Here is a 13,272-nt window from a genome sequence, read left to right on the forward strand (position 1 = left end):
AAGAGAACCTCATCAATTCCCTCAGGAATGACGAGTTGAGATATAATCTCCTGATGAGATGGTGACATGGACAGAGTAAAAGGGATAGTTTGATGTGTAATTTGTGTGGGCAGTGTCGACCCATTCACCACTCGTACCGTTACTGGTTGAGATAGCATGACCAGAGGAATTGCGTGACGTTGGGCGAAGGCTGAAGACATAAAATTGCCCTCCGCCCCAGAATCCACGCAGAGTTCCACCGAGTGAGAGGATGAGCCCAATGTTATTGTCCCCTTAAAGGACAATTTGGAGGCAAACGTCGCCGTGTCTAGTGCACCTCCACCAACTACCACTAGACGCTGACGTTTCCTCGACCGCTGGAGACATCTGGAGGCAAGATGTCCAGACTGTTGGCAAAGATGACAGATCTGGAGTGCACGAGCGGTCCGGGACTTAGATCCTGCTCGAGACTCTATCACAGGCTCATGGGGCTCAGGAGCCTGGTCTGGAGATTCCAAAGGTTTGGCGAAGGTGGGAGCCAGCCGAAACCTCTGCCTACACTGGGCTCGCTCTAACCTCCGCTCGTGAAAACGGAGATCAATACGAGTGGATAGAGTAATTAATTCCTCCAGTGTGGCGGGAATCTCCCTAGTGGCCAGGGCGTCCTTAACGTGGTCAGCCAGCCCCCTCCAAAATATTGGAATGAGGGCTTTATCCGACCACTCCAGCTCAGATGTTAAGGTGCGGAAGTGGACGGCAAAATGACTGACCAAGGACGAGCCCTGAGTCAATGCCAACAATTGGAGCGCTGTATCATGGGTGACACGAGGTCCCAAAAAGACCTGTTTCAGAGTGCTCAGAAACAACGGAGCACTCTGCACCACATGATCGCTATGCTCCCATAGCGGCGTAGCCCACTGCAACGCTCTGTCCGACAGAAGAGACACTATAAATCCCACCTTATCCCGCTCTGTAGGGAAACGAGAGGCCAGAAGCTCGAGATGGATAGAGCACTGACTCACGAAACCCGTACAAGACTTACTGTCACCAGAGAATTTCTCTGGAAGCGGGAGGCGAGTTAGAGTCGGGACAGGAGCGGCATTGGACAAGGTGGCTGCAGCAACACTAGCAGCCTGAACAGCGACAGCAGTGACATCCACAGCTGAAGTTGAACGCTCAAGAGCTGCCAACCTTCCCTCCAGCTGCTGGATGTACCGCTGTGAACGCTGATCGTCCATCATTTACTAGCCAGACCCTGGCGCTAGTATTCTGTTAGGACTGGCGGAACGCACCAAGAAAGGTGATATAGATGCGTTCGCAGTCCGGGGTCCACCGTGCAGGTGAAAACCTGCTGCTAGTAAATACAGACTATATGGCAGTACACTAAAGTATATACACGTGGGTTCAACCTCACCCAGCGTGAAGGGAGCAATCCTGTTGCGTCACAGGATCGCGGTACCGCACCTAAAGCGCGAGCGAGTAGTCAGCGTACTTAACCCCAACTGGGATTGAAGTCCGATTAGACCCTCGCTGGCACTACACCGCAACTGGGTGTGTAAGGAAACTAAGTATAAATATATAAATGCACAGGAGTGCGAGCAATGCCGCACTGACGGACGCCACCAACCACACTGGCTTGGGTATGGAAAGCGCAAGGCAAGCGCACGGCGCCGTACAGGCGGACACAGCAAGAGGACGCTGAAATGTGTGTATCGTGCAGATGATAAGTCGGGCGCTAGATAGCTACCAACATCCGCGAGCAGACAACAACTCTAGGGAGGGATATTTAGGAGCTTTCATCCATCGACATACATTCATCTACACACACACATATAACATTATGAGACAATACTAGCGCATGGCCGTGCGGTCATGCGCAGTTTATATAGTTGCAGCACAGGAAGTGGCTACAGCACTTTTGCCCTTCCAAGACCTGCCAAGAGGACCAATGGAATGTGCTGCAGAGCCTGAGCACATGACCCTCGATCTCCAACGGGAGATCTTACCCTGGGCATGCTCAGTACGTGCAGACAAGGACTTAGTCCCAGAGAAGTCCGCTCGCTGCTGACCAGCACTGACTTTAATGGCAGAGACTGGAGAAGCAGCAGTAACTCTCAGAACAGAGTGAGAATGAGCAAGACGCTGGGACCGACGTCTTTGCTGAGCAGACTCCACTGCGGCTGGAGAAGAATGGGAAACCGCAGCGGAGACGGATCGAGATTCCCCCTGTGCAGCAGAGGAAACTCGACTCCTAACAAACCCCTTCAGTAAACACCGTAAGGAAAAAAAAAAAGGCAAAAAACAACGCTTTATTATCATACCGCCGAACATAAAGTGGAATAACACGTGATCAAAAAGACAGATATAAATAACCATGGTACCTCTGAAAACGTCATCTTGTCCCGCAAAAAACGAGCCACAATATAGCATTATCAGCAAAAAAATAAAAAAGTTATAGTCCTCAGAATAGAGCGATACAAAAATAATTATTTTTTCTATAAAATAGTTTTTATCGTATAAAAGCGCCAAAACATAAAAAATGATATAAATGAGGTATCTCTGTAATCGTACTGACCCGAAGAATAAAACTGCTTTATCAATTTTACCAAACGCGGAATGGTATAAACACTTCCCCCAAAAGAAATTCATGAATAGCTGGTTTTTGGTCATTCTGCCTCACAAAAACCGGAATAAAAAGCTATCAAAAAATGTCACGTGCCCGAAAATGTTACCAATAAAAACATCAACTCGTCCCGCAAAAAACAAGACCTCACATGACTCTGTGGACTCAAATATGGAAAAATAACAGCTCTCAAAATGTGGTAACGCAAAAAATATTTTTTGCAACAAAAAGCGTCTTTCAGTGTGTGAAGGCTGCCAATCATAAAAATCTGCTAAAAACCCCGCTATAAAAGTAAATCAAACCCCCTTCATCACCCCCTTATTTAGGGAAAAATTAAAAAAATGTATTTATTTCCATTTTCCCATTAGGGTTAGGGTTAGGGCTGGGGTTAGGGCTAGGGTTAGGGCTAGGGCTAGGGTTAGGGCTAGGGTTAGGGCTAGGGTTAGGGTTAGGGTTAGGACTAGTATTAGGGTTAGGGCTAGGGTTAGGGCTAGGGTTAGTGTTAGGGCTAGGGTTAGGGTTAGGTTTAGGGTTAGGGTTAGGGTTAGGGTTGGGGCTAGGGTTAAGGCTACAGTTAGGGTTGGGGCTAAATTTAGGGTTAGGGTTTGGATTACATTTACGGTTGGGAATAGGGTTGGGATTAGGGTTAGTGGTGTGTCTGGGTTAGAGGTGTGGTTAGGGTTACCGTTGGGATTAGGGTTAGGGGTGTGTTTGGATTAGGGTTTCAGTTATAATTGGGGGGTTTCCACTGTTTAGGCACATCAGGGGCTCTCCAAACGGGACATGGCGTCCGATCTCAATGCCAGCCAATTCTGCGTTGAAAAAGTAAAACAATGCTCCTTCCTTTCCGAGCTCTCCCGTGTGCCCAAACAGGGGTTTACCCCAACATATGGGGTATCAGTGTACTCAGGACAAATTGAACAACTTTTGCGGTCCAATTTCTCCTGTTACCCTCGGGAAAATACAAAACTGCAAGCTAAAAAATTATTTTGGGGGGAAATTTTTTTTTTTTATTTTCACGGCTCTGCGTTATAAACTGTAGTGAAACACTTGGGGGCTCAAAGTTCTCACAACACATCTAGATAAGTTCCTTGGGGGGTCTAGTTTCCAATATGGGGTCACTTGTGGGAAGTTTCTACTGTTTAGGTACATTAGGGGCTCTGCAAACGCAATGTGACGCCTGCAGACCATTCCATCTAAGTCTGCATTCCAAATGGCGCTCCTTCCCTTCCGAGCCCTCCCATGCGCCCAAACGGTGGTTCCCCCCACATATCGGGTATCAGCGTACTCAGGATAAATTGGACAACAATATTTAGGGTCCAATTTCTCCTGTTGCCCTTGGAAAAATACAAAACTGGGGGCTAAAAAATAATTTTTGTGGAAAAAAAATATTTTTTATTTGCATGGCTCTGAGTTATAAATTGTAGTGAAACACTTGGGGGTTCAAAGCTCTCACAACACATCTGGATGAGTTCCTTAGGGGGTCTACTTTCCAAAATGGTGTCACTTGTGAGGGGGTTTCTACTGTTTAGGTACATTAGAGGCTCTGCAAACGCAATGTGACGGCTGCAGACCATTCCATCTAAGTCTGCATTCCAAATGGTGCCCCTTCCCTTCCGAGCCCTCCCATGCGCCCAAACGGTGGTTCCCCCCCACATATGGGGTATCAGCGTACTCAGGACAAATTGGACAACAACTTTTGGGGTCCAATTTCTCCTGTTACCCTCGGGAAAACACAAAACTGGGGGCTAAAAAATAATTTTTGTGGGAAAAAATTTTTGTTTTATTTTTACGGCTTTGCATTATAAACTTCTGTGAAGCCCTTTGTGGGTCAAAGTGCTCACCACACATCTAGATAAGTTCCTTAGGGGTCTACTTTCCAAAGTGGTGTCATTTGTGGGGGGTTTCAATGTTTAGGCACATCAGTGGCTCTCCAAATGCAACATGGCGTCCCATCTCAATTGCTGTCAATTTTGCCTTGAAAAGTCAAACGGCGCTCCTTCCCTTCCGAGCTCTCCCATGTGCCCAAACAGTAGTTTACCCCCACATATGGGGTATCAGTGTACTCAGAACAAATTGTACAACAACTTTAGTGGTCCATTTTCTCCTGTTACCCTTGGTAAAATAAAACAAATTGGAGCTAAAGTAAATTTTTTGTGAAAAAAAGTTAAATGTTCATTTTTATTTAAACATTCCAAAAATTCCTGTGAAACACCTGAAGGGTTAATAAACTTCTTGAATGTGGTTTTGAGCACCTTGAGGGGTGCAGTTTTTATAATAGTGTCACACTTGGGTATTTTCTATCATATAGACTCCTCAAAATGACTTCAAATGAGATGTGGTCCCTAAAAAAATGGTGTAAAAATGAGAAATTGCTGGTCAAGTTTTAACCCTTATAACTCCCTAACAAAAAAAATTTTGGTTCCAAAATTGTGCTGATGTAAAGTAGACATGTGGGAAATGTTACTCATTAAGTATTTTGTGTGACATTTCTCTGTGATTTAATTGCATAAAAATTCAAAGTTGGAAAACTGCAAAATTTTCAAAATTTTCGTCAAATTTCCGTTTTTTTCACAAATAAACGCAGGCAATATCAAAGAAATTTTACCACTATCATGAAGTACAATATGTCACGAGAAAACAATGTCAGAATCACTGGGATCCGTTGAAGTGTTCCAGAGTTATAACCTCATAAAAGGACATTGGTCAGAATTGTAAAAATTGGCCTGGTCATTAACATGCAAACCACCCTTGGGGGTAAAGGGGTTAAAAACATATGCGTTTCAACGCAAAAACGTGCGTCTTAATCATGATCAACTGAAACAGTTTATGAAGTTTAAAGCATCTGAGGTCTACGCTCTGATCCATGTCCCATCCAGCAGGATCTATGACATCAGCTTTAAGCTTCAGTGTGATCTGGATCTGTTCTGGAACATCTATAATGACACCAGATGAGAGGAGATCTGGGATCATCTCCATTTTATCCAGCTGTCTAAGCCGCAGGAAATAATGGCCACTGTTCTGTTCCAGTCTGAGGTGGTGGTGCTGGAGGATCTGCAGCACTGGCTGAGCCGGCAGTGCATTGTGAGAAGTCATCCCGAGAAGATCTATGATGAGGAGCAAATATGGAATGGAGGATATTCTGTGAAAATCCAGCTTCTACAAGAGAATGGTGTAACCAGACATCTGCAGCACTCCTTCTACCTGGGCTCAGAGAGGGGGATATGTTACTACCCCGGTCAGCCACGTCTGTGCCATAGATGTGGGGGCAGGCACCTCGCCATGAACTGCTCTCGTATCACGTGCTCATTGTGTGGACAGTTCGGGCATACAAGGGACACATGCACAGGACCCGTCATCTGTAACTTGTGCTCAGGACCCGGACATACGTTCCGTGATTGCTCATATGCAGAACATAACAAATATTATGGCCAGACCTCCTTGGAAATGACAGAAAAAGATGTCACCAGAGGTGCAGATGTTGTCAAAAAAGTTGGCACTGATGAGGTGATAAGTCATAGTAGCAGCCAACATGCTCCAGAGACTGAGATATTACTAACAGATGCTGCACTACTAGGACCACCAGCCACTGAAGAAATACCTAAAGTACCACCAGCCAGGGCTAAACCACCATCAGCCATTAAAGTAAGATCTAAGCACTGGTCAGCCACTAAAGTAAGGCCTAAAATGCCAGTTACTAAAGAGAGACTTAAGGTGTTCAGAAAATCTGTTGCCAAACCGTCCAAGCTTCAGCCCAGCACATCTGGAAAAGCAGATAAACTGTCTGCAGTGTCCAGTGTGGATGAGGAAGGTTTTGTGACTATAAAAAGAAAAAATGCCTTTGTGGATTTTTCCAGAAAATTCACAACAGTCCAGAAAACCTCTGAGCCTCCATTGTTGGCGATAAGTCCTGGACGTTACAATGTACTGGGAGAAGAAGACAAAGAAGAGGCACAAATGGAGCAAGGTCCTTCATACACCATAGAACATGTCTCTGATGAGATGGATCCTGATCCTCCAGTGTCCACAAAGAGATGGGGCACTGCAGGTGACAGCAGTGGAAGGAGGAAGAAGACCAGAAAGTCTAAGTAATCAGGATGCGGCTGAGAATAAGCTCCATTAATGTGAACAGTGTGAGGACTGGTAGCCGGCGGCAGGCGATTTACCAGCATTTGTCTGATGAGAGATCAGACGTCTTCTTCTTGCAGGAGACGTATCTGAAGTGCAATGCCCAGGTGTATGCAGCCAAGAGAGACTGGAGACTGGGTCCGTCATTCTGGTCCTTCGGGCTAGAGAGAAATGACGATGTGGGGGTCCTTTCTAATACCATGGATGTACAGGTGGACAGAGTCCTAGAGATCTGTCCGGGCCGCTGTCTGTTGCTGGACTTTACATTGGATTCTATGCATTATAGAGCAATAAACATTTATGCTCCGCAGACTAGGAAAGAGCGGAGGGAACTGTTTGATCACATGAAGCCATATTGCTTTACCTCTAAAGTGTTTATATTGTGTGGGGATTTTAATAATGTATCTTGTAATGTGGATAGATCCAGCAGTCACAAGAAACTGCGATATGATGAGACGTTTCTTAACCCCTTCCCGCCTCGGCCCTTTTTCGCTTTTGTGTTTTCGTTGTTTGCTCCCTTCTTTCCCAGAGCCATAACTTTTTTATTTTTCCATCAATATGGTCATGTGAGGGCTTATGTTTTGCGGGACGAGTTGTACTTTTGAACAACACTATTGGTTTTACCACTTCTTGTACTAGAAAATGGGAAAAAATTCCAAGTGCGATGAAAATTGCAAAAAAAGTGCAATCCCACACTTGTTTTTTGTTTGGCTTTTTTGCTAGTTTCACTAAATGCTAAAACTGACCTGATATTATGATTCTCCAGGTCATTACGAGTTCAGAGACACCAAACATGTCTAGGTCATTTTTTATCTAAGTGGTGAAAAAAAATTCAATACTTTGCTAAAAAAAAAAAAACATGCGCCATTTTCCGATACCCGTAGCGTCTCCATTTTTCGTGATCTGGAGTCGGGTGAGGGCTTATTTTTTGCATGCCAAGATGACGTTTTTAATGATACCAATTTTGTGCAGATACGATCTTTTAATCGCCCGTTATTGCATTTTACTGCAATGTCGCGGCGACCAAGAAACCGTAATTCTGGCGTTTCTAATTTTTTTCTCGCTACGCCGTTTAGCGATCAGGTTAATACTTTTTTTATTAATAGACCGGGCGATTATGAACGCGGCGATACCAAATATGTGTAGGTTTGATTTTTTTATTGTTTTATTTTGGATGGGGCAAAAGGGGGGTGATTTAAACTTTTATATTTTTTTTATTTTTTCATATTTTTAAAAACATTTTTTTTTACTTTTGCCATGCTTCAATAGCCTCCATGGGAGGCTAGAAGCTGGCACAACTCAATCGGCTCAGCTACATAGCAGCGATCATCACATCTCTGCTATGAAGCTGAAATGCAGGCTTGCCATGAGCGCCGACCACTGGGTGGCGCTCACAGCAGGCCTGTATCAGTAACCATAGAGGTCTCAAAGAGCTCTATGGTTACCATCCTGATGCATCGCCGACCCCCGATCATGTGGCATGGCCGGAAGCGGTAGTTAAATGCCCCTGTCAGCGTTTGACAGCGACATTTAACAGGTTAATAGCGGCGGGTGAATCACGATTTCACTCGCCGCTATTACGCGCACATGTCAGCTGTACAAAACAGCTGACATGTCGCGACTTTGATGTGGGCTTACCGCCGGAGCCCACATCAAAGGGGGAGACATGACATGTCGTGAAGGGGTTAATAATATAATCCAGCAGGCCCATTTAGTAGACCCTTATGGTTCCTATTATACCAGGAAGACATACACATACCATAAGGGGGGGTAATGCCAGCAGAATAGATCGGTGTATATAAAGAGGGAGGCGAGATGTTCTCAGTACAGGATCAGCCCTCTGGGGTTGTCCCTACCAACGCTAGATCCCGTGCCGGCAGCTAGTATGGCCACTCCCATAACTGAGGAGGAGGTGAAGAAGAGCATTGACTCCTTAAAGGCCAACAAAAGCCCGGGGCTGGACGGCCTGACCAGTGAGTTTTATAGAGAGTTCAGGGACTTATTTGCTCTGGACCTGGTGCAGGTCTATAATGATTGCCTCTCTGCAGGGAAGCTCTTACAGTCCCAGTATAAGTCTGTTCTGGTTCTTCTGGCAAAGAAAGGAAATCTAAAAGATATAAAGAACTGGCATTCATTGTCTTTGCTGAACACGGTTTTAAAAATCTGGCCAAGATCTTGTATTATCGGCTGAGTGAGGTGGCGGGTGAGCTCATCATTGCCAACCAGACGTGTTGTGTGAAGGGTCGGACGATAGAGGACTCATTGCTGTTGGTGAGAGAAGCTGTGAAGTACATTAAGAGGCACCATATGGGGGCTTATATTGTGGGCTTAGACCAGAGTAAAGCCTTTTATAGAGTCCATCATGACTACCTGTATCAAGTGTTGTTGCAGTATGGCCTCCCAGTGCCGTTTGTGCAATGCCTGCGGTTTCTGTATAAGGGAACTATAAGCCTGCCACTGATTAATGGTCACTTGGCCGAGCCCTTCACGATCATTTCAGGGGTGAGGCAGGGATGTCCTCTTAGCCCATTGCTGTATGTCTTCAGTCCGGATCCTTTTCTCAGAAGGGTCCAGTATCACAGGGATTTCACAGGGCTGAAGTGCCACCTGCAGAGTATGGTGGAGGATGTAAAGTTCTGTGCCTATGCTGATGATGTGTCGGTTGTGGTATCTTCTAAAGATGATTGTGTGGCTCTACAGCAGGAGATCACAGCCTTCTCCAATGTATCTAACTCCGCTGTGAACATGGAGAAGAGCGAGGTGCTGTAGCTGGGAGGTGACATGATGTCTTCTCTGTGCCCTTCAGAACAGTTCAGGGTCAGATAAAATCTGAACTCATCATCTTTCCTCCATCCCATAGATCTTCCTTACCTGACCTATCTATCGCAATCAATGACATCATGCTTTCCCCCACACCAGAAGTCCGCTGCCTCGGAGTAACCTTCAACTCTGCCCTGTCCTTCAAACCGCACATCCAAGCTCTCTCCACCTCCTGTCGCCTCCAGCTCAAAAATATCTCCACAATCCGTCCTTTCCTCAACCATCAATCTACTAAAATGCTTGTGTATGCCCTCATCATCTCCCGCCTTGACTACTGCAACATCCTTTTCTGCGGCCTCCCTGCTAACACCCTTGCACCTCTCCAGTCCATCCTTAACTCTGCTGCCTTACTAATTAATCTCTCTCCTCGCTACTCCTCTGCTTCCCCCCTCTGCAAATCTCTTCACTGGCTCCCATTCCCTCAGCGTATCCAGTTCAAATGACTAATACTGACCTACAAAGCCATCTATAACCTGTCTCCTCCATATATCTCTGAACTAATCTCACAATATATTCCCTCACGTAATCTCCGATCCTCCCAAGACCTCCTTCTCTCCTCCACACTTATTCGCTCCTCATCCAATCGCCTCCAAGACTTCTCCCGAATATCCCCCATCCTGTGGAATTCTTTGCCCCAACACGTCCGACTATCAACCACATTCAGATCCTTCAGACGGAACCTGAAAACCCATCTCTTAAGGAAAGCCTACAGCCTGCACTGACCCCGCTGCCTCATCACTACCGAAGCTACCGCCTCATCAACACTGGAGCTCCTGCAACCCTCAACCTACTGTCTCCTTCCCCATAATCCTGTAGAATGTAAGCCCACAAGGGCAGGGTCCTCGCCCTTCTGTATCAGTCTGTCATTGTTAGTTTGCTTACTGTAAGTGATATCTGTAACTTGTATGTAACCCCTTCTCATGTACAGCACCATGGAATCAATGGTGCTATATAAATAAGTAATAATAATAATAATAATAAAGATTTTTGGAGTTGTGTTTGGTGCTGTAGATGATGGGAAGGTGAATTGGGAGGAGAAGCTGGTGGTGTGTGAGCGGAAGGTGCAGAGCTGGAAACACTGGAAGCTGACATATCTGGAGAAGATCCGCCTGCTGAAGACCTTCCTGCTCCAGCTCTTCCTCTATATCAGTGTGGTGTTCCCGGTGCCAGATACGCTGCTCCCCAGACTTACCAATGTCTTCTTTCACTTTTTGTGGGGTAACAGAGTGAATGTGGTCAGGAGAAACATTGTCTATCTCCCTCATAAGGATGGTGGTCTCTCCATGCCTTGCCCAGAGCTCTTCTTTAATCTTTTGTTTCTTCTGAAGAATTTTTCGTTTTGTAAGAATTCAGAGAAGGTGCCATGGTCTTGTTTGTTTAAGAGCCAGATCCATCAGTTTGTGTCTGTGTGGTCAGTAGGGGACCCCATCAAGAGAATCTCAGGAAGAATAAAAAATAATGTTTCTTGGTATGGTGTCCACATAATAAGTAAGGTCATCAGATGGAGGATCCTGTATGACGTCAAGCAGCTCAGTAGAAAGGAGTTGTATAACAATGTCCTGTCTTCTCACTTTAGTGTCCAGGTACAAATGTGGACCCCCCAAGTGTAGATGTAAAACAGGCTGCAAGAAACATGCTAGATCCCAGAGTTCCCCCTCATATGAGAGATGCAGTGTGGCTGGCGCTCCATGGTAAAATGTACATTAGAAATAATCTAAGGTGCAGGAATGTATCAGACAGATCCCAAGGAAGAGTGCCCCATATACTGGAGATGATGGAGCATCTGCTGTTAGAGTGTCCCTTTAGTATGCAGGTATGGGAGTCTGTGTCCTTGTCCCTAAAGTTACCGCACCTGGTGAGACAGTCATATGGTCAGCTGCTGTACGGAGACTTCCAGCCTGAGCTCAGGGCGTATAACAGGAGCTCCCTGTATATAATAAATGTGGTGACCATCTACCATCTGTGGTGTGTGCGGTGCTGCCTGCTCATTAATAAGGAAGTTCTGTCCTGTGATACTGTCAGGTATAAGATCCTAGAAAGTCTCAAGGCCGTATATAAGAAGGATATGAGGAGGAACCCGGATAATGTGACCTGGAGGAACATACATGTATCGGGATTTGTCAATGCTATCGTGTAAAGTTATGTAACGATACTATTTATTTCCTTTGTTATTTATTGTCTTGTGATTTTAATGTAATATATTTGTAATATATGGTTGTCAGTTTTAAAATAAAAAGATCATTATAATAGGTATATACTAGTACATAGAGGAAGTATTATAGTAGCAATATTCTTGTACATAGAGGCAGTATTATAGTAGCTATATTCTTGTACATAGGGGCAGTATTATAGTAGTTATATTCTTGTACATAGGGGCAGTATTATAGTTATATTCTTGTACATAGGAGCAGTATTATAGTAGTTATATTCTTGTACATAGGGGACAGTATTATAGTAGTTATATTCTTGTACATAAGGGGGCAGCATTATAGTAGTTATATTCTTGTACATAGGAGCAGTATTATAGTAGTTATATTCTTGTACATAGGGGGCAGTATTATAGTAGTTATATTCTTGTATATAGGGGCAGTATTATAGTAGTTATATTCTTGTACATAGGGGGCAGTATTATAGTAGATATATTCTTGTACATAGCAGCAGTATTATAGTAGTTATATTCTTGTATATAGGAGCAGTATTATAGTAGTTATATTCTTGTACACAGGAGCAGTATTATAGTAGTTATATTCTTGTACATAGGGGCAGTATTATAGTAGCTATATTCTTGTACATAGGGGCAGTATTATAGTTATATTCTTGTACAGGGCCGCCATCAGGGCATGACAGCCGTGACTGGCGTATGGGGCCCGGTGAGCAGAGGGGGCCCGCATCGGGCCCCGTCTCATCTGGTCACCAGGCCCCGCCTGCAGGCGCTGCGGCAGCGGCACACTATTGACGTGCGGTCCCGCGCCCGCACGTCAATAGTTAACAGCCGCCAGCCAGTCTGAGGCTGGCGGCTGAATAGGGCCGCAGTGCGCACTCGCCGCCGCCGGCGTCTGACATCATTGTCAGCCGCCGGGCCCGGCGGCGAGTGCGTCTGTGTGGAGCCTGGAGAGGGAGCTTCACCCGGCGCTGGAGCTTGGCCAGGTAAGAAGTTGTGTTTTTTTTTTTTCTTTGAGAGCTGCTGCGATCCAGTGGGGCCCGGGGGGCAGGATGATGGACACACAGGGGCAGAAATGCTGGACACACAGGGGCAGAATGGTGGACACACAGGGGCAGAAATGCTGGACACAGTGGGGCAGAATGGTGGACACACAGGGGCAGAATGGTGGACACACAGGGGCAGAATGGTGGACACAGTGGGGCAGAATGCTGGACACACAGGGGCAGAAATGCTGGACACAGTGGGGCAGAAATGCTGGACACAGTGGGGCAGAATGGTGGACACACAGGGGCAGAATGGTGGACACACAGGGGCAGAATGGTGGACACAGTGGGGCAGAATGCTGGACACACAGGGGCAGAAATGCCGGACACAGTGGGGCAGAATGGTGGACACAGTGGGGCAGAATGCTGGACACAGTGGGGCAGAAATGCTGGACACAGTGGGGCAGAAATGCTGGACACAGTGGGACAGAATGGTGGACACACAGGGGCAGAATGGTGGACAGAGTGGGGCAGAATGCTGGACACGGTGACACAGGGGCAGAAATGCCGGACAC

Source organism: Ranitomeya imitator, chromosome 2 (genome assembly GCF_032444005.1).
Source record: "Ranitomeya imitator isolate aRanImi1 chromosome 2, aRanImi1.pri, whole genome shotgun sequence".
In the NCBI taxonomy this organism is placed as follows: Eukaryota; Metazoa; Chordata; class Amphibia; order Anura; family Dendrobatidae; genus Ranitomeya; species Ranitomeya imitator.